The sequence below is a fragment of the Podarcis erhardii genome (assembly GCF_964252035.2).
Source record: "Podarcis erhardii genome assembly, chromosome: 2".
NCBI classification, from domain to species: domain Eukaryota; kingdom Metazoa; phylum Chordata; class Lepidosauria; order Squamata; family Lacertidae; genus Podarcis; species Podarcis erhardii.
In genome coordinates this window covers 45,253,776-45,275,300 of record NC_138498.1, presented here as the reverse complement: position 1 = coordinate 45,275,300, position 21,525 = coordinate 45,253,776, and the positions used below count along the sequence as shown (strand labels likewise).

At 45.4% G+C, this 21,525-nt stretch overlaps 2 long non-coding RNA genes across 2 annotated transcripts in view; one reads left to right on the top strand and one right to left on the bottom strand.

Annotated features, from left to right (window-relative positions):
• LOC309333407 overlaps positions 1–21,525 on the bottom strand; it is a 48,937-nt gene that overhangs the window by 14,026 nt on the left and 13,386 nt on the right. The gene's annotated exons all lie outside the window — the stretch shown is intronic.
• LOC309333426 lies at positions 790–16,113 on the top strand. Its single transcript, XR_014152511.1, has 3 exons — positions 790–1,139; positions 5,183–5,241; positions 11,451–16,113. It is a non-coding gene; the product is annotated as an uncharacterized lncRNA (long non-coding RNA).

Below are 21,525 nucleotides of genomic sequence, written 5' to 3'. Positions count from 1 at the left end.
CCTGGATCTTGCTCTCCTCCTTCCAGGCACCACAGGAGGAAGTGCCAGCCCCTGGCATTGCCCATTAATCGCTGTCTTTGTTTGCCTGCTTAACTCGGGCATCATGCGGGAGGGTGAAGGTTAGGGTGCGGCAAGCAACACACCCTTGAATAGCAAGCGTTGAAAAGGTTCCCGGCCTTGGAGAGCTTGCATAACGAGGGCAGGGAAAAAGAGACAGGCAGCACAGCATGCAAAGGAACTCTTCTGCCGCTTACCAATAAAAGTCAGAAATATCCGACTAGTGACGCCACATCAGGTCCAGTGTACACTGCAGTCCTTTGCAGTTCTAAAATACATTGCTATTTTTTTCATAATTTGGAGCCATTTTTAATTGATTATGACTCCATTCATAATCAGCAGATTATGATTCCAGCAGAAACCCCAGGATAGTTGTTCGTGATATAGAATCATAGATTTGTAGTTGGAAGGGACTCCGAGGGTCATACATGCAGAAGTATAATTTACCTTTTCTGCATTTCTAATAAAACAAAAGCATTCAAAAGTCCCTATTCAAAGGGTCAATAGGGACAAATGTGGTAATTTCCTTAGAACCACATATAAACTGAGTACAAATAAAAAGTAAGGACTATGCATTTTCTGTATGACTAAGATTGTACTCTTTGGTTTTTGTTTTGAGCTGTTCTTTATCATGTAAAGCACAGGAATAAAAGATTACTGATCCACAGTGTGATACAATTGTAAAAAAAAGTATTACAGGGCATCATATAGTGCTTTGTGGGAGGGGGGTTGGGGGGGGAGGGAAGAGGAGTGGTTTGAGGCAGAGGGAGAAATTAGAGGCCAAAAGGGAGACTGGATGAAGTACTGATATAGTCTTTATAATGTGTAGGGTTCACACACTTTGGGATTTCAGGCTCCACTTGTCAAGGCTGTATTGGTTTGGAGGTACATTTCTATAAATCAAGGCTAGTGCAACAGGCCAGGCTGAGGAAAACACTCCAAGAAACCCAGAGTGGAGTCTGAGGTTAAGGCCAAAACACAGATCATAACCAATAATACAGTCCAAAGTACATGAAGAACTGGAACAAAGAAGGTGGGGCAAAGGAAATCAGGAACAGGAATAGAGGATGGTAAGGATCCAGGTAGAGCTGCAACACCTACTAAAAAAGTTGGAGTCATTGAAATACTGCACTGTTGACCGAGAAGAAGAAGACACAAGGATTCTGCTTTTTTTATATAGTGTGCATAGCTATTTCACTCCTGAAGAGTCCTATGAACTGCCTATCAGAGGGAGTGGTGTTTAGAATTCCTTTTCCCCCCCCCCGAAAGGCCTGAAAGGGTCTTCCAACATCCTGGGCAAATCTAACCTTGGACAGCTCCTCATGCTAGATCCCAGCCTTAGCTTTTGGGACCTTTCGTGCACCCTTGAATCCCCTGAAACCTCTTTTGTTGGCATGGAGATATTTGGGGGCGGGGGGGGGGGAAGGTGGATGAATGAAGTGGCATCATCATTTAACTGCATTTTATATTTGTGCACTTTTGGAGATTACATCAGGTTTGGAAAAAATGTCTATCTGAACTTACCACATGAATGTGCTAGAGCTGTCTGTCTGAATGCACAATCAATAAGGGCAGGAGGGAGCACAATTAAAATGATGAAATGTGGGTGGCTGAGTAGCAGTACAGATCTGAGGAGGTTTGGTTAGTGGCAGCTTTCCAGGCAGTATGGGTTTCTCTTCTGTTTTCCTCTCAGGTTTTTAATAATGAGATTCTCAGAAGCAACCTATTTCAAATATTGCAATGAATGCTTGAATCAAATGTCAACCCAGCACTTTTGTACCATCACACCCAAGTTACAAATTCCGTCTTCTCCCTGAGCTCTCCAAAGGAAAGGCACAATTCCTCTCTTTTTGCAGTCAGTGGCCAAACACCCGCTGCATTCAGAGGAGCTGGACTCAATCCAATGCATGCAAGACAAAACCGCAGTTGAACTTTTTCTGCGTTAGTGACCGAGTATAGGTTAACTTGTCAACTTCATTTGTGTGCTAATCTGGCATTCAGTACATTAATTACATTGCTAAATTGCTCTTCATTAGGGCTTCAAGCCTTTAAAAATTACAATCGATAGGAATGGCTCTACAGCGCACTTAAGACGACAGCCTAAAATCTAACTATGCATTATATATTTTGTGATTGATTATGTTTGTGATTGATTATGTCATTCCACAGGGTGCTAGCTTTTCAAAGAACTGGAATTTGGTTCTTTATTTTGCCATTTGTACTCTGCTACATGGCTCCATTTAACCTATGGCCACCAAGATAAGGGTGCAGGGGGTACATTTGTACCAGGAGCAGAGCCAGAGGGTGGGGCCTGCAGCTGAGTTTTCTTTTCTTTTTAAAATTTAGCCTCTCAGCATTTTGGAACAAACGCTATGAAGCAAAATTTACAGGCACCATTCAAAACAACTGCACGAAGAGGAAAAAGCCTGCTCTCACCTCTCAGTGTTTTTAGCCAATGGGTGAAGTCAGAGATGTGATTGACTAGAATCATAGAATCATAGAATCATAGAGTTGGAAGAGACCACAAGGGCCATCGAGTCCAACCCCCTGCCAAGCAGGAAACACTAGTGATAGAGAGAAATTTAGAGTGATACAAGCCTGAAGAAGGTCCAAAAATGACTTCAAAAATGACCCAGGACATCCATTATCCAGACAATGGAGAAGACACTTCCTGGTTCATTCTGAAGCTGTATTTTTCCATCTTCCTTGGTAGAGAAGCGACTGTTGCCCAGAAAAAAATAATTGAGAAATCCAAGAGTTAAATATAGCTGTGCATGTCCATCCAAAAACAAAAAAGTAGCAAAGAGAGGAGACCATGCGCTTTCTGAGTAAACATTATTTTAAAATTACTTTGCTAGTGCAAATAAAAATAAAACCCATCATTAGTATATCTGTATGGCAGGATTGTGGCTATTATGGCTGAGAAAACATGGGTTATATCAGCCCTGCTGAGTAGCCCAGTGTTGCTGTATTAATATTGCTGGGGCAGGGGGGATGAGAAAGAGAGCAGGATATGGCAATCCTGTAGTGTAGGCTAGGGTTGTTATCCTGTCCCTTGGTGTATTGGGTTTGTTTTTAATTCTAGGAGATGCAGGGGTTTTGTGGGGGGATAAGGTGATTGTAGGAACAACATGTTGGGTAGGGGTAGTTTGTTACTTTACAGCCATGGAGGGCTTCCTGCGGATGGATTATTGCTGCTGGTATAACACTAAAATACAGTGGTACAGTTGAGAGCCAGTGTGGTGTAGTGGTTAAGAGCGGTAGTCTCGTAATCTGGTGAACCGGGTTCATGTCTCCGCTCCTCCACATGCAGCTGCTGGGTGACCTTGGGCTAGTCACACTTCTTTGAAGTCTCTCAGCCCCACTCACCTCACAGAGGGTTTGTTGTGGGGGAGGAAGGGAAAGGAGAATGTTAGCCGCTTTGAGACCCCTTAAAGGGAGTGAAAGGCGGGATATCAAATCCAAACTACTACTACTATTACTCCTCCTCCTCTTCTTTTTCTTCTTCTTCTTCTTCTTACAGATGCTTCAGGTTACAGACGTTTCAGGTTACAGACGCTTCAGGTTACAGACTCCGCTAACCCAGAAATAGTACCTCGGGTTAAGAACTTTACTTTAGGATGAGAACAGAAATCGCACAGTGGTGGCGGGAGGCCCCATTAGCTAAAGTGGTGCTTCAGGTTAAGAACAGTTTCAGGTTAAGAATAGACCTCCAGAATGAATTAAGTTCTTAACCCGAGGTACCACTGTGGATATATTCATGTTAAAAACTTAAATCCTTTTTACTTAAAGGAAAAAGGGAGAGAGAAAAGAGTGGCTGTTTGACCTGTGCTGTAAACCCTAGTGTAGTGATTATGAGGTATAAAAAATAATCACAGCAAATGCTCTTAGAATACACTACATGCTTTTTGACAATTTAATCTGGAATTTATAGAAGCATGGGCACCTGAACTTTTGATTACTGTAAATGTTAAATCTCTTTTAACCTCCCCTTGCCCCCTCCTAACTGCCATCAGAAGTATACCTGGTTTGGAATGAATGTAGTATTGCCAGCCCAGTAACAACTGATGGAAAAAAGATACAATAACATAGCTGGTGTACAACTCATCAAACTTGAATTGTTTTCATGATTTAGGGTTCGCACTAGGGGAGCGCAGGGCTCTTCTGCATTTTAGAGCTGTGTGGCAGGCAGGAATCCAACAGGTTGTTTTTTTCTAGTATCAAAATAAAATGATGGGGAAAGTTTCACCTGATTACATTCTGTCTATCATACATCTTTTCAGTTCCACATGGCCCCTTTTTTATTTTTGAGCTCTCCACCCCACTTGGAAAGGAGGATGAAAGCTGCCATACACAGGAAGCATGTGAAAATGTTATGCAAATTTGTATCCTCTTTCACAACTGGGCCAGAGGTCTCAATCAGTGCCGGATTTATGTATAGACTAAACAAGCTATAGCTTAGGGCCTTACTCTCTTGGGGGCCCCCCAAAAAATTAAAGGAAAAACACTAGATTTACATTTCCAAAATATAAGATAAAAAACAAATAAAATAAAACCTACATACAGCAACAGTGTTTTGTTTTGTGCTTATGTAGGCTCCTATGATGTAAGTAATGGGCCCTGCCTGCTAGCCTGCTCCCTAAAATATCACTGGTTTGCTATTAATATACTTCTTCTTAATTGTATTTCAGTTCAACAATTACTTTGATAAAATACATATTTTGTTATGTGCAAATGGCTTTAGATACCTATTAGGTCCATAAATTACCATATAGCATATATTCAACATAAAAAAACAGTGACAATTTGTTGTTGACAAAGGACAGCTGGATATATAAAGGGCCCAATTACCTTCAGTAGCTTAGGGCTCATCAAACCTACCGTAAATCTGGCCCTGGTCTGAATCCTCATCTAGTGTGCTTGGCCTAGAAAATGCTATTGGTATCCCTGACTGAGCCATTGGGATGGTTTACCATTACTCATTCAAACCTTTTTTCTATCGAAAAGTAGTGGTTCTTGGTATAGTCCACAATTATCCAAGGCACAATTGAAAGGGATGACTCTGAACTTGAAAGCTGTAAAGTGGCTGGGCCTGAGTTAACTCAAGAACTCTTTATCCCTATAGGAACCATGCATATCTACTCAGAAGACAGACCCATTGAGTTCCATTGGCTTTACTATCAGGTAAACAGTCTGGTCCTACCCATTGAAATTAATGGGCATGACTAACTTCAAAAGCTTCAGTGGATCTCCTCTAAGCAGAACTCAGCTGGATACAACCCTAAGAATAAGACCACTCCTTTAGTTTGACCCTAAATATGTTTGCTCAAATGTAGGTCCTATTAAGTTCAATTAGACTAACTTCCATAAAAGTATGTGTATGGTTGTCTCCCAATCCTTAATGCAGTTGGTATAATAAACTCTATGGTTGTGTCCACACATTTAAAGAGCTCCCCCCGCCCCCGAATCCTGAGAACTGTAGTTTATACCAATAGAGCTACAATTCCCAGGATTCATTGGGGAAAGTATGCAGGATATCTATGGGAGAAGAAAAGGATGAGTAAACCCTACATCAATCTGGAGAGGAGTCCCTAAGACAGTTGGATGGTGCCTTGTATACTTCCTTCCAGCAACTCCTGCAACCAAACTGGTGCAAAATGGATTGCTCTGCTTTCCTTTGGATCACATCAGTGAGGCCAAGACTGGGGTCCTGTTATCTGGGCAGTCCAGGACCTCCATACACACTGCCCAGGCTTGCACCCTGGGGGGGGGGAGGTCACTTCAGTGCTTCTTATGCAATGGTTTGACTTCTCTTCCAGTGGTGCAGTCTATGTATCTCAGGACAGACAGATGCCTACAATACAGCCTAATAGACCCCCAACCCCCATTTAAATCTGTAGGATTCAAAGCATACATCATAAAAACCAAATTCAGCTAGACTTTAATGTATGCCTGCATGCAGTTCAATCCTACGTTTGTTTACTCAGTAAACTCCACTTTGTATAGTTGGAGCTACTACAAAGTAAGCAGACACGGCCTTAAGCAATCTCATACTGGCTTACTTGTGAGCGAGCCCCATTTGAGACTTCCTTCTGAAAACGGAAAACCACACATAGGAACAGATTAAAGCATTTGCAATCTCTGATAAAGGAATGAGACCATCCAGATTTTGGGAGGAGTTTGGTGTCAGGACTCTTGGGTTCTATTCCTGGGCCTATTACTGATTCAGCATCTGAAGCTGAGTGACTCACTTCCCCACTGTGGCCTCAGCTTCCCCATCTGTGGAAAGCCCTTTGGGATCATTGGATAGGAAGCACTAAATATAACACCCACCTCCGCCCCCGCTGAATTATCCAAAGGAGGAAGGGGAAATAATCAGGACTGGGACAGCTCTGCCATCCAGAGAGGCACAGCAGGTGCCATATCAGAACCCTCAAAATTCTTCTACACAAAGAACAAAATCCAGAAGAAACTTTAAGTGACTACTGGAAATACCCATGTAGCTTTTTGATCCTGAAATAGCTTTCCTTTAACTTTACTGTAAGAGAGCATATCTTGTGAATATACTTCCCCCGTCGTATTTTTTTATATATATCTTGTCCCAAATGACATTTTACCTCAGCTAGGATGAATCCCCAAGTGAGGATAGAACATTTCCTGATGATAACTGGAATATAACGCCGGCACCAGAACACAGAGAGGAACCTGAGCACTTTGATAGTGCTTTCCAGCCTAGGACTCAACAGGCAGGTCACTTTGGAACTCCAGACACACCCGACAGCAACCCATGCTCCACTCCAACCACAAGGGGGGCCAGGCACCCCACACATGTAAACTAAAGAAGGGGGCAGCAATGCTATACAGCTGAAATGCTTGGCTCTCACTCCTGCCCCCCTCCCAGCCTTTATTACATGTGGATGCTGTGTCCTGTTTGAACTGAATTGCCCTAACACACTGTTCTTCGGACAGCAGGGAGTGGTGTCTCCCAAACACAAGGCAAGCACTCGTCTCCAACTAAGCTCTCTGTTCAAAAAGGCCAGGTACTCCACTTCAGTCATTGTTGCTGCTGGCCAAACACTAATCTTGTTGGGACCTGAGCCAAAAGCAGGCCGAGTTCTCCTTCCCTCTCCCCCCCTTCCCCTTCCCCTTCCCCTCCTTGTTACTCATGTAAAATTAAGTCAAGGCTGCAGGTAACCCTTCACTGCCATATACACTTAACCTGGGAGTAAGACTGCACAGTTAATCAGACACTGTGTAGTAAAATTGTGGTTTTTCCAGTATGACCTTATGAGTGAAGTAGGGATTTGAATCCACTTTTAGAAAGAAAATAAAAAACACAGAGATCAACTGAAGACTTATGTTGCTGGCAAACAGCTGCAAAACAGCAGGGTGTGTGTTTTTACCCACAATGCAACTAACACATGCCTGCAACCCCAGCTTGGAAGACTGAAAGTTCAGAACTAGAGAGAGGGGAGTTTTTATTCCATGATTACTGTAACAGAGCAGCCTCTACACAGATGCTCATGTGCTGTCAGAGGGAGAGAGGAATGTAGCAGCCTCTTCTGCCTTTGGGGAGTGTCTGAAATGGGGAAGGTTATGGCTGGCACCTGTACATGGATGAATGCACTACAAAAGGATCAACTGTGCTCACGCACGGGCTCCAGCACAGCCAGCAGCCCTTAGCTGCCCTCTCCAAATGGGACATGCATATGGAGACTCCCACTTGAACGGTCTCTGACAGAAATAAACAAACCTGGTCTGGACTAAACGCCAGACAGTCATAAAAACAGAGACAGAGGTAGGGCTCTTATCAGGGGAGAGGCTGTAACAGAGCCAGGCCTGGCCACAGGGCACAGAGTCCCAGAAGAATGTACTCGCGGCACTGGGTGTAGCCAGCAGCATGCTACCTTGACGTTGCCAGCCAGCTGGAAATCTGAAAGATGGATATTAAGCTGGTTCCAATTTGCTCAAAACCAGACCCAACTCACTCCACAGGATCCTAGTTCTCAATTTTCACCCAGGCTCAGAAATCCGATGCCAAATGTAAGAAATGTTCCTTTGTTCTCTAGCTCTCTCTAATCAGCAGACCCCACTGCTCATCCAATGCTGGTTTCTGCACCTGCTTTCTATGTCCCTCTCCATCAGCCAGATATAGGTTTTCCAACCCAATCTCAGCCTGGTTCTTTTTGGCTCTGTTCTGACTCCAACGACCTCAAGCCATTTCTTTACAGATCTGCATATGCCCCTCCCCACATAACATACAAAAAACCAAACCACCCCTTTTTACTTGTGTTCAGTGAAGAAGGGTCTTGGCCAAGCTATGGCTTCTCTGAACAGTTAGGGATTAGTGCCAAGGGCAGGGAGTTTCTAATCCTGGCATTTCGTGTCTCTGCCCATCCCAGGGCTGTGCCCGTCTGCCTCCTACTCAGCCTGTGCAGCAATGCATGCCTCTGCCCATCCCCCTAAAAAAGCAAGTGGGATACTTTCGAGGCAGAGAAAAATGAAAACCTGTTTGTGGGAAGCCCTCCACCCAAAGTCAATATGAGAATGCATGCTTGTTTTTCTTCCTGCTGAGGAGTTTTTAAGTGGTTTCAGTGGGATGCTGTATAGGATCCCAAGTGTTAACAGTATAGTCCCATTACCAGAATGTAAGCTTCCCTCACCCGTCTCTTTCATTCATGGCACTTCTCTTCTGATTAAATAGATAGGACACCTGGGGTTTTATTTTATTTTTAAAGCATCTAGGTTTCTAGAACTTAGTGTTGTCAGGAAAATACTCTTCCATGATTAAACTGTGTATTGCGCTCTTAGAAGATAACAGTTGCAGCTGCAGCTCCATAGCTTCCAACACTCCTCCTTTCCCTGGCACAAAGATTTCAATGGGGAATCTGCAAATGGCCAAACTTGAGTGTGAGACTCCAGGATCAAGATCTCATCCTCCAAGATTGGCTCATTCTTTCTACGGCTGCCTTCGAACCCACAAATGTATTGATATGAAAATTGCCTGCTGAACCTGAACAACGCAGTCCAGCTCTGCCACCTCCATCATGTCCTGCCAAATTCTATCTGATCCCCTTCAACAGCTGTCAGTGGCAACAAAAGCTGAAGCGACTGAACATATATTTACAAAAAGGAGGGGAGGGGACATACCAAATACAAGTCAGCCATACAAAATACAGTGGTGCCCCGCAAGACGAATGCCTCGCAAGACGGAAAACTCGCTAGACAAAAGAGTTTTCCGTTTTGGAGGTGCTTCGCAAAACGAATTTCCTATGGGCTTGCTTCGCAAGATGAAAATGTCTTGCGAGTTCCTGCGGGTTTCCCCCCCCCTTTTTCTAAGCCGCTAAGCCGCTTATCCGCTTATCCGCTAAGCTGATAAGCTGCTAAAAGCCACTAAACCGCTAATAGCGCTAATCCGCTAATCCGTCAATGGGCTTGCTTCGCAAGACAAAAAAACCGCTAGACGAAGAGACTCGCGGAACGGATTCTTTTCGTCTTGCAAGGCACCACTGTATATATATCATCTATCATCAAGATGATTTCCAAGCCAGTCAATAAGTGGGATATTTGAAATTATCCCAAGAAAGTCCTGAGAAGCAGGGCGGGCCAAGCAACAGTGTCTTTGCAGGAGAGAAAGAAGAACAGCCACTCACACAGACTCATGCTGCTAAAGACTCGAGGCTTGTATCAATAATGCAATACTTCTTGGAGATAAAAACTTCTTCCCACTATTATTAAAGAAATAGTTGAGAGTAACTGGCATAGAAGGATTTAGTATTTCACCCAGGATCTGGAAACCTCATATTGCTTAGATCATGCCATGCAATCATAGTGCGGAGGACATTTGGTGGTGCTTCCCCCACCCCCACCCCTCTGCCGCTTGACACAGCCACCTTACTATGGCTTACAATAGGTCTGGCCCTGCCGGTGCTTGACTCACACAGCAATGAGGCATGGGTTCATGTTGCAAGAGCCATTCCCACCTGCCCTTCAAACCGGGCAGTAGGCAGAACAGAACCAATCCCCCAACATCCTCCTGTGATTTATCCAGAATTTTAAAAGCACATTTCAGGTGGAGGGGGAAGTGCTGAAGGGATTGTAGAACAGGGCTTCCCAAACTTGGGTCTCTAGCTGTTTTTGGACTACAGTACCCACCATCCTTGACCACTGGCTCTGCTAGCTAGGGATGATGGGAGTTGTAGTCCAACAGCTGGAGACCCAAGTTTAGGAAACCACGATGTAGAAACTGGAGTGGAGGATCTCTAGGGTCCTACCACATTCTCATGAAATTCCAAGTCTTCACTGGAAGACAATAATTTTTATCTGCCATGCATCTATTAAAGGCACAGGAGCTCTGTCCAGGGGGCGGGGGGTGGGATTGGCAAACCCACACATGCACGAGCAAACAATGTAGTAAGGCAGTTGTTTGAACATACAAGGCTACTGTCATTCTTTTCTTTTTTGTAAACATTCTTTAATTCCTGTATTGTTCATACTGCCTGTTAAACACCTACATTTGTACATGGTAGATTTGGCGATATCCTGAGGTTGCAGGTAAGTCCAATGCAGTAAAACAGGGAAGAAGCAGTCACCCTAAAGCAGAGAGAGAGAGGGGAAAAACATTGCACACACGCAATGCAGAAAAGGTACAATATGACAGCCAGTGTGTTGCAGTGATAAGAGTGCAGGATTGGGCTCTATAATGCTAGGATTCAAATCCACCACCTGCCCCCCAGCCAGGCGACCCCAGAACAGTCACTATGTCTTGGCTTAACCTTCCTCTCAGGGTTGTTGGGACAACAAAAAATGGGCAAGGGGAAGGATCACGTATGCTCTTTGGAAGCAAGGTGGGCTATTTATTCATTCATTATTACATTTGTATTTAACCTTTCCTCCAAGGAGCTCAAGGTGGTGTCCACAGTACTGCTACTCCCCATTCTATTCTCACTACAACCCTATGAGGTAGGCCAGGCCAAGAGTGAAAACTGGCCCCAAATCACTTGGCGAGCCTCCCAACTCCACTCACCATGGCCCCCCCACCTCTTTCCCCCTCTTCTGTTGTATTATTTTATTGTTGTTAGCCGCCCTGAGCCTGGCTTCGGCTGGGGAGGGCGGGATATAAATAAAAAAAAATTATTATTATTATTATTATTATTATTATTCCTAATGTAACACTAATGTCTCAACAAATGAAACTGATCTGTAGAAAATGTAACTTGAAAAAAGAGACATTGCAAATACTTTTGTAAACCAAGAAATCTTTAATAAAAAATACATTAAAAAAAAATTATAGTTAGATGTAATTCACCACAAATTATATTGTGGTTCAGTTATCAAAGATATTTCTTATGTCACAATCACAAATGTTTGTTTACTGTCATTCTTTTTAATAGGACCCTGTGCCTTTAACAGCTTCCGTAGGTGCGGCTTCACCTAGCAATGTGATCCAACAGTGGGGAAGCTTCCCTTGCTGAACATATGCCTGTAGCCTCTGTTGTTAAAGGCACAAGATTTCAGCACAGGCAGACTGCAGAGCAGAATGAAGACCTGCTGACAGATGTGAGCATAAGCTCACAGAGAAAGCCGTTTAGGGATGCTGGTCAGGTCCAAAGGGAATGGGCCTTCACAGCTTGTTCACTGGGAGGCAACTCACTCTACCAAGGTGCTGAGAGAAGCCAGTGGGTATGCAAAATACTTCCCTAGAGGAGGATCCATCCCGCCAGGTCTCCAGCCCAGCCTCACTCCACACAGGCACGTTCCACCCTGGAGAAACCTGCCCCTGCAGGAGCATCTGGGCCAGAGCCGCCTCCCTGCTAGCCAGGGCTGGGCAGAGCACGGCGCCAGGTTGGCGTCGTCTCCAAGCTTTGCTACAATAGGAGGCCTGGCACCCAGACTGGCCAGACCAGTGCATCTCGGGGACAGAAAGGGGGAGGGGGTGGCAAAGCCTGAGTCAGCACTTAAAGCCCTTTAACTGGCCACACCTGGAGCTTTCTCAATGCACAAGAACAGTTGGCTAATTATAGGGGAAACAAACACTATAAAAGGTAAATCCTCAAGCCTGAACTGAGTCCCATGCAGTCGTGCCACCATCCCCTACTCCAGTGGTTCCCCACTGTTTTGCACTGCAGCTTCCTATAATCTGCTTAGCCACAAAATTCTTTATCCTCATTCTGTTATGCACCCCAAACTTGCCAACTCCTTCCCCAAGACACAAGGATTCAGCCCCCCCCCAAAGATGAAGATTTACAGTACGTACCTAGGTTGCTGTCGTTTAGAACTGCATAGCCATGTCTGAATTGCAGTGATGTCACAAAAGCAAGGATGTAAAAGCAATTAGCCCCCTTTGCTATTAGCTGAGTTGACGGAAGAGTCACAGAATAGTCAAGAACACTCTAACTGCTAAGGAGTTGAACTATCAGCAGAAAGGGCCAGAAATAGCTTGTGTGAGCTTCTGGGTGCAGATAAGTTCTCATCATTCTGATCACTTTTAAGTCTGAGTACAGTGGTACCTCTAGTTACAAACTTAATTCGTTCCGGAGGTCCATTCTTAACCTGAAACCATTCTTAACGTGAGGTACCACTTTAGCTAATCAGGCCTCCTGCTGCCGCCGCACTGCCGCTGCACGATTTCTGTTCTCATTCTGGGGCAAAGTTCTTAACCCGAGGTACTACTTCCGGGTTAGCGGAGTTTGTAACCTGAGGTGTTTGTAACTCGAGGTACCAGTGTATGTGAATGGTGTGTTTGAATATGAGGCTCATTAATTGGCATAGACCAGAAATTGACAATAAAAATTTAAAATCTTGTATTTCCAACCTAGTCTCTACTTCTTACTATTGCTTTGAAGCACCAACCACAACCCAGTTCTTTTCATCTTTGTATGCCTCTCCACCCCCAAACCCCTTTTTATATCCCAAGTTTTGACTTCCATGCTTGAGAGCCCAGTGTCCTGGGCTTGCCATGTCCATCTGTTCTGCTCTGCATTTTTAAAAATTGTTTTTATTAAAGATTTTCTGCTCTGCATTTTTAAGGCAGGGTGCCAATTCCTCCCAACCCCCAGAAACTGAGGACTTCCCTTCTTGTTGCTTCTACAAGTCTCCCTTTTCTTTTACAGCACAATCCTGACCATGTTTACTTGGAAATGTCCCATTGTGTTGAATGGGGGTTACTCCTTGAAGGTGTTAAATGGAGAAATTTCCAAGTGCACGTAATACCAAAGCTTTAACCAAAAGAAGGAGTGAAAGGATAACAGAATTTATTAGGGCTTAGCTTGGGAACCTGTTTCCAGTGCCAAAGCCCTGGCTTTGTTTGGAGTACATAGCTATAGAATATCTCATTGTAGCATATGTAACCACAACCAGATGTTGGGTATCTGTGATAAAGAGTACAGGGGTGGGGGTAGGAAGACTTCCAGATAGGAATGAATCCCAACACCTCCTTTTAGAAATTTAAAACCAGATATATGAAAACTGTAGCACTGGTTTTTTGCTAGGCTATGGCAAGAATCCAAGGGTGGATCGACAACTCTCGTGTTCAAGATCAGATTTAACACACATTATTTCCCCTTGGGTGTCCCGTATTTGCAGTAAATGAATTATGAATTATTAGTGAACTTTGTCAGCTGCTCTGGGAACCCTTTTGGCTGAAGAGCTGGCTGAAAAATGTGTTTTTAAGAGAGAGATAGGCAGATAGATATAGAATAGCCGTAATACAACTTTTAGAGCATTTCTCTCTCTGTGTGTGTGTGCACGCGCGCGTGTACAATTCATATTTTTGATTGTGAAGTTCCAGGAAAACAGTAGTTACTCCAGAATTTTTTTTAAATTGGGGTTGATTAATTAATTAGGAGGCAAGGGCCGCTGCAAGTCATTTTATTCTGTTGCGAGGATCCCTGGCTCTGAATGTTCTTTTCTTCCTCCTGTTTTTTCTCTTCCTCTGCTTGACCGACACCCATGAATTTTAGGGACTTTAAGGCCTGCTCAACTTCTCCTTCCTATAAATATACTCCTTTACACAGCTGGGAGACAGCTGCGTGGGATGGCACAGGCTGGGATGGAAAGAGCAATTGGGCTTTCTTTCTTTCTTTTTTGACAATCTCCTCCTCCCATGAGTGAACTGAACCCTAAATGTTTGCAAAATACTGCTAAACATCACAACTCTCTCCAAAGAATCACACCTATTGTCTCCCAGTGTTTTGATCTCCGGGTTCAGAAGATTCACATGGCCCAGTAAACCGAAGCTGGCTCTAATTCAGGGATGCTGTGGCCTTCCAGATGTTGTTGGACTCTTAACTCCCATTAGCCCAAGACAACAGGGATGCTGGGAGTTATAGCAAAACAACATAGGAAGAGGCAAAGGCTCCCCATTTCTTCTCTCATCCATCCCTTCCCACACTGTGTTACCCCAAAGGGAGAGGTTCATCCAAACCCAGCTGGGAAATATATTCTAGACAAAGTCAGTTCCACTCAGTTCTATTGATCCTCAGTTCTAGATGTCTTCCCCAGGCACAAAGTCGTGATTCAGATAACCTGTATCAGAAGGCCCTAGAGAGCAGGGATGACATTTACAGGTGAGTCACTCTGTAAAATTGGAATTGCTTTTGGGAAAACTAGGGGGACACAGGTATTTGAGAGAACGTGTTAGATTTTTCTAACAATCACAATCCTGCCTAGAAATATAGGGAACCTGCAATTTCTGAAGGAGTTTCGCTGGTAGTTTCTGTGGTTGCTACCACAACAGTCTCCAGCAGCCTGATAAACATGCTGGTAGAGAAATGGAGAAGAACATAAACACATGGTGAGAATCTCAGTCAGAAAAGGGGATGTGCTTCAGTCAGGGTAGGACACTTGAAAGGGATGGCATAGCCTTGTTAGAACATGACAAACCACAGGCCCAGACAGGTTATGTGAGGACAGGTTGACAGTTCAGACAATCCAGAAAGGGGTATTCTAGTCGGGTCAGCTTTGCAGAGTAGCTTCTAGCCCAGGTATGAGTCAGAGCCAGCCTTGAACCACAAAGAATGGGTTCCCCTCAGCAATCCCCCGCCCCACCTTGAGACTCAAGAGCCTCTGCCAATGTTTTCCTGTGCCTCTTCCAGACAGTTCTAGGAGGCAAGCACTGAACACCTGGGTACCCAAGAGCTATAGGGCTAAAGGGTCTGGCAGTTGTCCCTAGTACATCACCTCCGCTTCAAAACCTAGAATCCTGCCATGTTCATTAAGGATCCTAATGATAAAATCATTAAAACCTCCTTGCCCTAAATGTGTCAGAGATCAAATGGGTGGTTCCAAGCGTTTTTTATTGTTATTCTTATTGAGCTAATGGGGAAAAGAGCTAGGGAGTGTCAGGGACTTTCCCAAGGAACTTAAGGGAGTCGGTAGCAGAGCCGAGAGAGAACTCCAGCTTCCAGACTTCCTGCTCCTGTGGGGGAGGGAGGCTGGGACCGCGAGCACTGGAGTGCAAGTGAACTCTTATTTCCGAGTTCTAAATTTCAGGGTAGAAAATCAGGAGAGGTTATGCAGCAAAACCAACCCGCCATTCCCTTGCCATGTGCTTGCAAGCATGTATTCCCTCCCCCCCATGCCCGGTCTCTACTTTGCAGTCGACCAGCAGAAAATAATGCGCTGCTGCTCAGGAAGTGGTTGAGAGTGAGAGGAAGTGTCTGATGTCAGAGACAGAGGCTGTTGCTCCAGAAGATCCTTCAACTCCCCTCCTCCACTGACTCTCCCAGTGCTCTTGCCCCCAGAGAATGGGGCAGAGAGAAGAGGTTAGAGGTGCTAGATGTCTTATGATTTGAGGGAATACCCCTTATTTTAAAGTTCTTTCATTCTGAAATACCCAGTTTCAGAGGCTACAGAGACCAAATCACCCAAGTATCCCTTATATATTTTTTCATCTCTAGCAATGGACCACCAAAGCCCTGCTCCTCATGATCTCATGAGTTCCCCCTTAGACCCAAGTTCATGGTGTTTGTCATAAACTAGACACCAACACTAGTAGATAGAATGCTGAACCTGCAGGAGCAGGAATCCCAGCCATGGATTAAGAGTGGAGTACAAATAAAATGTACTCCACTCTCGAAGCTACCAGCATGAGTTTGACCAAACTGTGGGAGGCAGTGGAAGACAGGAGTGCCTGGCGTGCTCTGGTCCATGGGGTCACGAAGAGTCGGACACGACTAAACGACTAAACAACAACACAAATAAAATACTTTACTTGTTTGTTTGTTTGTTTGTTTGAAAAATACAAGGCATGTTTGCAACAAGCTTTGTATGCAAACGCATATATTATAGGGGTACCATTGCCAGGGAAGTGAAGCTGACTGTGGCTCCCTACTTCTCACAGCAGATGAGATAGTAAACTGGTGTCAGGATGGTGCCATGTCACATGACTGCATTACACCTACACACACCAAATTCCCTGTACAGAGAAAGGAAGGGATCTTGCCAACACACTAGCTTTCAACACTTAGTAGCGTGTGAGCATTCCATCATGTGAGCCCCTTTTTGAAATCTGAAGAGTACTATCTGGAAACAGGTTTACAGCTCATCTGTTCTTGAGAACTAGGCCCCACGTCAAACAAGGGGTTTGCTGCGCGGCGCAAAGCGTGACGGAGCCTTGCCTGAGTCGTGATTTCTCAGCCTCAGTTTCTCCTCCTGTAAAGTGGGAGCGTGGTGATGGCAAAATAAGAAGGTAAAGCACAGAGTTCCTGAAGAAACGGGCGAGACCCCAGAAGCTTTAACAAGCCAAGTTATCATGAAGCATAAACGAGCTGTTTGGTCAATTAGAAAGGGTGGGTGGGTGGGTGTGGGTGGGTGTGTGAAATGGCACACACCAGCCCCTTCAAAGTCCCCTGCCTGCAGCTGCCCATCTTTCCCACCTAACGAAGCCCGGTACAAGGAGCCGCTGGGTCTGGCACCGGGCCAGCGCCTTGGGAAGAGGTTGTGGCTCCCGGGTCCGGCCTGCTCAGCGCCAGGGAATGAGGTTCCGGGGCCTCCAGGCGGGGACCGGCCCAACGGGTTCAACCTCATTCCTGGAACCCTGCTCACATCCTGGAGGGGAGAGGGCAGGGCGAGGCGCGCGCGCGCACGCAGCCCGGCTGAACCCGCTGCCCTTTTGCGGGGGCAGAGCCAGTTCCGACGCATTCGCCGGGGGGCGGCGGCAGGGATCCCCGAAAGCCCCGAGTCAGCAGCACAGAAAGTGCCGAGTCAGGGAGCTGCCTTGTCCCCTCATCCGCTCAGGCTCCACGTCCCTTGGGGTCGGGCACTCCGGGGTTAACAATACGGCCGGAAGGAGGGGCGGCAAAGCGGGCCGTTCCCTTCTCCTCCCCGGTCCTAGTCGCGGATCCAGCGCGGAGCAGAGCCCCCTCCAGTGTCGCGCCCCCCCCCCCAGCGCCGAAGCGACCCTAACCACGTTGCCTGGCTGCTAAGAGTCAACACACACAAACACACCCTCGCCTTGCGACTGGCCGAGCTTTCAGAACAAGCTTTTCCGAGCGGAACCCCGGAGCCCGCGAGCAATTCCGACGTGCACGTGCAGAGTGCCTCTCGCACCGGAGAGTAAGGCCAAGCGCTCCTGGGCTAAAGACTTCCGCGGGAGGGGGGAGCAACCCCCGGGGGCTCCTAAGGGGGGAAATCTGCGGGCGCGTCCCCGACTCCCTCCTCCTCACCGTCAATGTTTTGTGTGTACATGAACATAAGGGGAAGATGACATGACTAGGAGACCGCATTGACTCGTATAGGGAAACGGGGAGGAAGGTGCGCTTGCAGTCTATACATACATCAAGGAGGAGCAGGAGTGAGGTTAGGGTTTCCTTTGCTAAGAATCAAAACGAACTTTTATATCCCCCCCCCCCAATTTACAGAAATGTCAATGCAAAAACGAGAACAAGAGTGTGTAGTGACAGGGCTTTCCCAAACCATGATGGACAGAGCCAGAGGACAAGGAAATAGTCCGGCCAGTCTGGGCCTTCTGAGGCAGGATCTGCCTATGAACGTGCACTATATACAGCCGGGCATACAGCAGGGTGTTCCCATTGGTTGGTTTCCAGTGCATTTGGAACAGTACAGTAAGCCCACAGCTTATGTGGGGGTTACATCTCGGGGATTGCTTCTAAAGCCAAAATCGTGTATAGTCAAAACAACAACAACATTGAGTTCAATGGCAGGTGGGATTGCCAAAGTCATTTTCCCCCAGATCCCTACCTACTTTATTTATTTTTTCGTATCCTCCCCCATGTGTAAAACTGAACACGCACAAGTTGAATGTGCATAAGTTGTGAGCTTGACACAACTTGGGATAAGTTGTGAGCTTGACACTTGCATTGGGATTTCAAGTCTTCAAAGTGCTTCACATGCAGTTAAGGTGCTTCCACAGAATGGTTTACTGTGGTCTGGGGCTGCTCATGCGTGGATATTTTTTTTTACAATTTCTTTTTTTTTATCAGCTGTTCCATTACTTTGGTGTTTGCCACCCTAGTCTCCTTTGGGAGGAATGGATGGATATAAACTTAATAAATACAAATTGTCAAAGGTCCTCATATAAATGCCATCCTGCATTATTTCCCCATTTAAACTGGATTTACAGTTTATGCAGCAAATCCAGTAAGTAAATAAAATCCCACAGAAACGGTAAATGTGGTTTAATGGGGGGGGGCTGATATTGGATGGCATTTTGATGAGGATGTTGTGTGGACTGTATCAAAAAAGAGAGACCTTTGCATGGATGGGCAGCCCTGAGTCCACAATAAACTGCTGTATGGAAATACAGTAGCTGTAATCCATTAAAAAAAATATCAGTGTCATTATCCCCCATTCTGCAAATGGGAAGGGAGAGACAAGCTAAGAAATAACGGCTTGTGTAAGACCACCTAGTGAGCATAGGTCATATTCATACTTGCGCACAGAGGCAACACATAATTTAATTCCCCTATCTCACATCCACAAATGATTTATATAGCCCAGTACTGGAGCCCTGTGTCCAACAGCTAGGCACTCAGCCTCACATAAAGTGTGCTTCAATAATCCTACCTAGATGTGACTAAGGCATGTGCTGCTGTAGCCAGGTCTGACCTCAGGATGCAACTGGCACAGCAGCCTCAGCTGACCAAAGGCACTTCTGGCTGCAGCTGCCACTTCAAAACACTTTGAATTCCTATTCCAGAATTCATCTCCTTTCTAACTAGGAGCACCACTGTCTTGTCTGAGTTAAGCTTCAGTTACTGAAAGCCCTCATCCACTCACTGAATTTAGAACATCAACAGCTTTCATTTTGTTAGATGAAAAGGAGAAGTGAGGTTGGAAGTAATCTAAATATTGGTAGCAGTGCACCCCTGAATTCATGTATGATCTCTATCAGTGGCTTCATGTAGATATATATAATCAGGAGGACAAGATCTAACCCTGCATGTCACCATAACCCAGTGGCCAAGGCACCAAGTCCTCCAACTCTACCTTTTCGAACTGACTTTCAAGGAAGGAGTGGAACTGCTGCAAAATGGTTCCTCCTAAACTCAAGACTTCATCAGTCATTCCAGAAGGATATTATGGTCATGGAGATGAACATCACTGAGAGGCCCAGCAGATCCAACGGGGACATACTCTGCCTTTCAAATTCTTGACAAATATTGCCTACCAATGCAACCAAAGCTGTCTCAGTCCCCAAACCAGGCCTGAAATCGGATAGAAAGGGGTCTAAATAATCAATTTCATCAAAAACAAACAACCCCTTACCAAAACTGAGGTGCCACTTGGAAACTTGCCCAATAATGGCAAATCTGAGACTGGTGGGTAGTCATGCAATACAGAGGGATCTAAAGAATGTGTTTGTTTTTTCAGTTGTAGTCTCTTCACAGTGATCCTAAGGTTAGGTGGAACTATGTCTTCCTCTAAGGAGGCATTTACCATTCTCCTCACCCATTCCCCTGGCTGCTTTAATCAGCCTAAATGAACAAGGATCAAGTGAGCACATGGCTGGTCTCACACTGCCAATAATACTGAACCATGGAGTCATTGTTCATCTATACTTTCCTACAGGATACTGATTCTGGCTCAGGGCACACGGAGCAAAAAGAGGAAGAACACACTGAAGTTTCATTCCACAGACCGTTTATTCTGGAGTGGCCCTATTAAAAGCAACTGGATGGTCTAGAATAACTGGATTGCGGCCTGAGTCACTGACAGAGTTAGGAAACCCAGAACCCCTTCCTTTCCCGAACAGGACATACAGAACCCAGACATTCTGGTTCTCCCTGCTTCCTCCTGCTCTAGGAATCAGATCTCAACCCCAGAAATGGAGTTCAAGGGATTTCACACTCCAGGTCCTATTCCTGAATAAGCACAAGCGGCCAAATACTTTTCTGAATCAATCTAAAGATACTCTGCGCTTTGACATGACAAAGCACATCTGAGCCACTTTTTTGTGTGCATGTGTGGATGCTGTTGGTACAAGAGAGAAAGTGGAAGTGAGATGCTTTAAAACTAAATGAATGTTCCAGCTCAGGGTGGGGCTCACAGGGTCCAACTGCGGCTCTCCAGGGCTCTCTTTCTAGCCTGCAGGACTTTCCCCAGGCCACACACCCCTCTGCCCAGGTCATATGTCCCCGCTGCCCTCTTTTGCTTCTGGCACAGCCCGCCACTGGCATGTGGTCTCTGGAAGTTTGCCCATACAGGAATGTAGCCCCTGGGCTGAAATGGTTCTTCATACCTGGCTCCAGCTGGCCTGAATATATTACAATTGAATTATAGAATGTGAGAACGCCCTTTCTTGGCATGGCATAACACAAAAATGTTACCAATGTACATGGGAAGGAGAGTCCCCAAGGACCCTAATAGGAGAATGAGGAATGGGTGGAGGTGAGAATTAGTGTGTCTGAAGGAGGCCTACCAGCACTATGATTCAGGTCTGTACCCCTTTTGTCCAAGACAAGAAAACCTGGTTCCCATTGATTCCTACACTATTCTGTGGGAAACGGATGGTAAAACCCACCTTTCCAGATCTGTGTGCAATGAAATCCTTGAGGATACTGAACTCCCTCCCATCAGATGTCAAGGAGATAAAGAACTATACAACTTTAAGAAGAGATCTGTATTGGGAAGCACTGTATTGGGAAGTTTTAAATGTTTGATGTTTTATTATGTAGCCACCCAGAGTGGCTAGGGCAACCCAGACAGATGGGCGGGGTATAATAATAATAATAATAATAATAATAATAATAATGGAGGCGATGGTTGGCAATAATCTCCAAAGAGATGAAAACAGAGACTGGGGATAGGTATGAGATGAAAAGAAAATAATTTAGGACAATTCTGGCTTGCCCCAGAGAGGACAGAGTGAAGTTCTGTGTGTGCAAGCAGGAACCAGGCAACAATGTCCAGTATCATTTCCACCAGAAGACATTAAAGAGCTTTACTGAGTTAAACACTGATGCCTTCCTTGCCCAGAGCAGAGTTTACAGTTCTCTCTAGGGCATG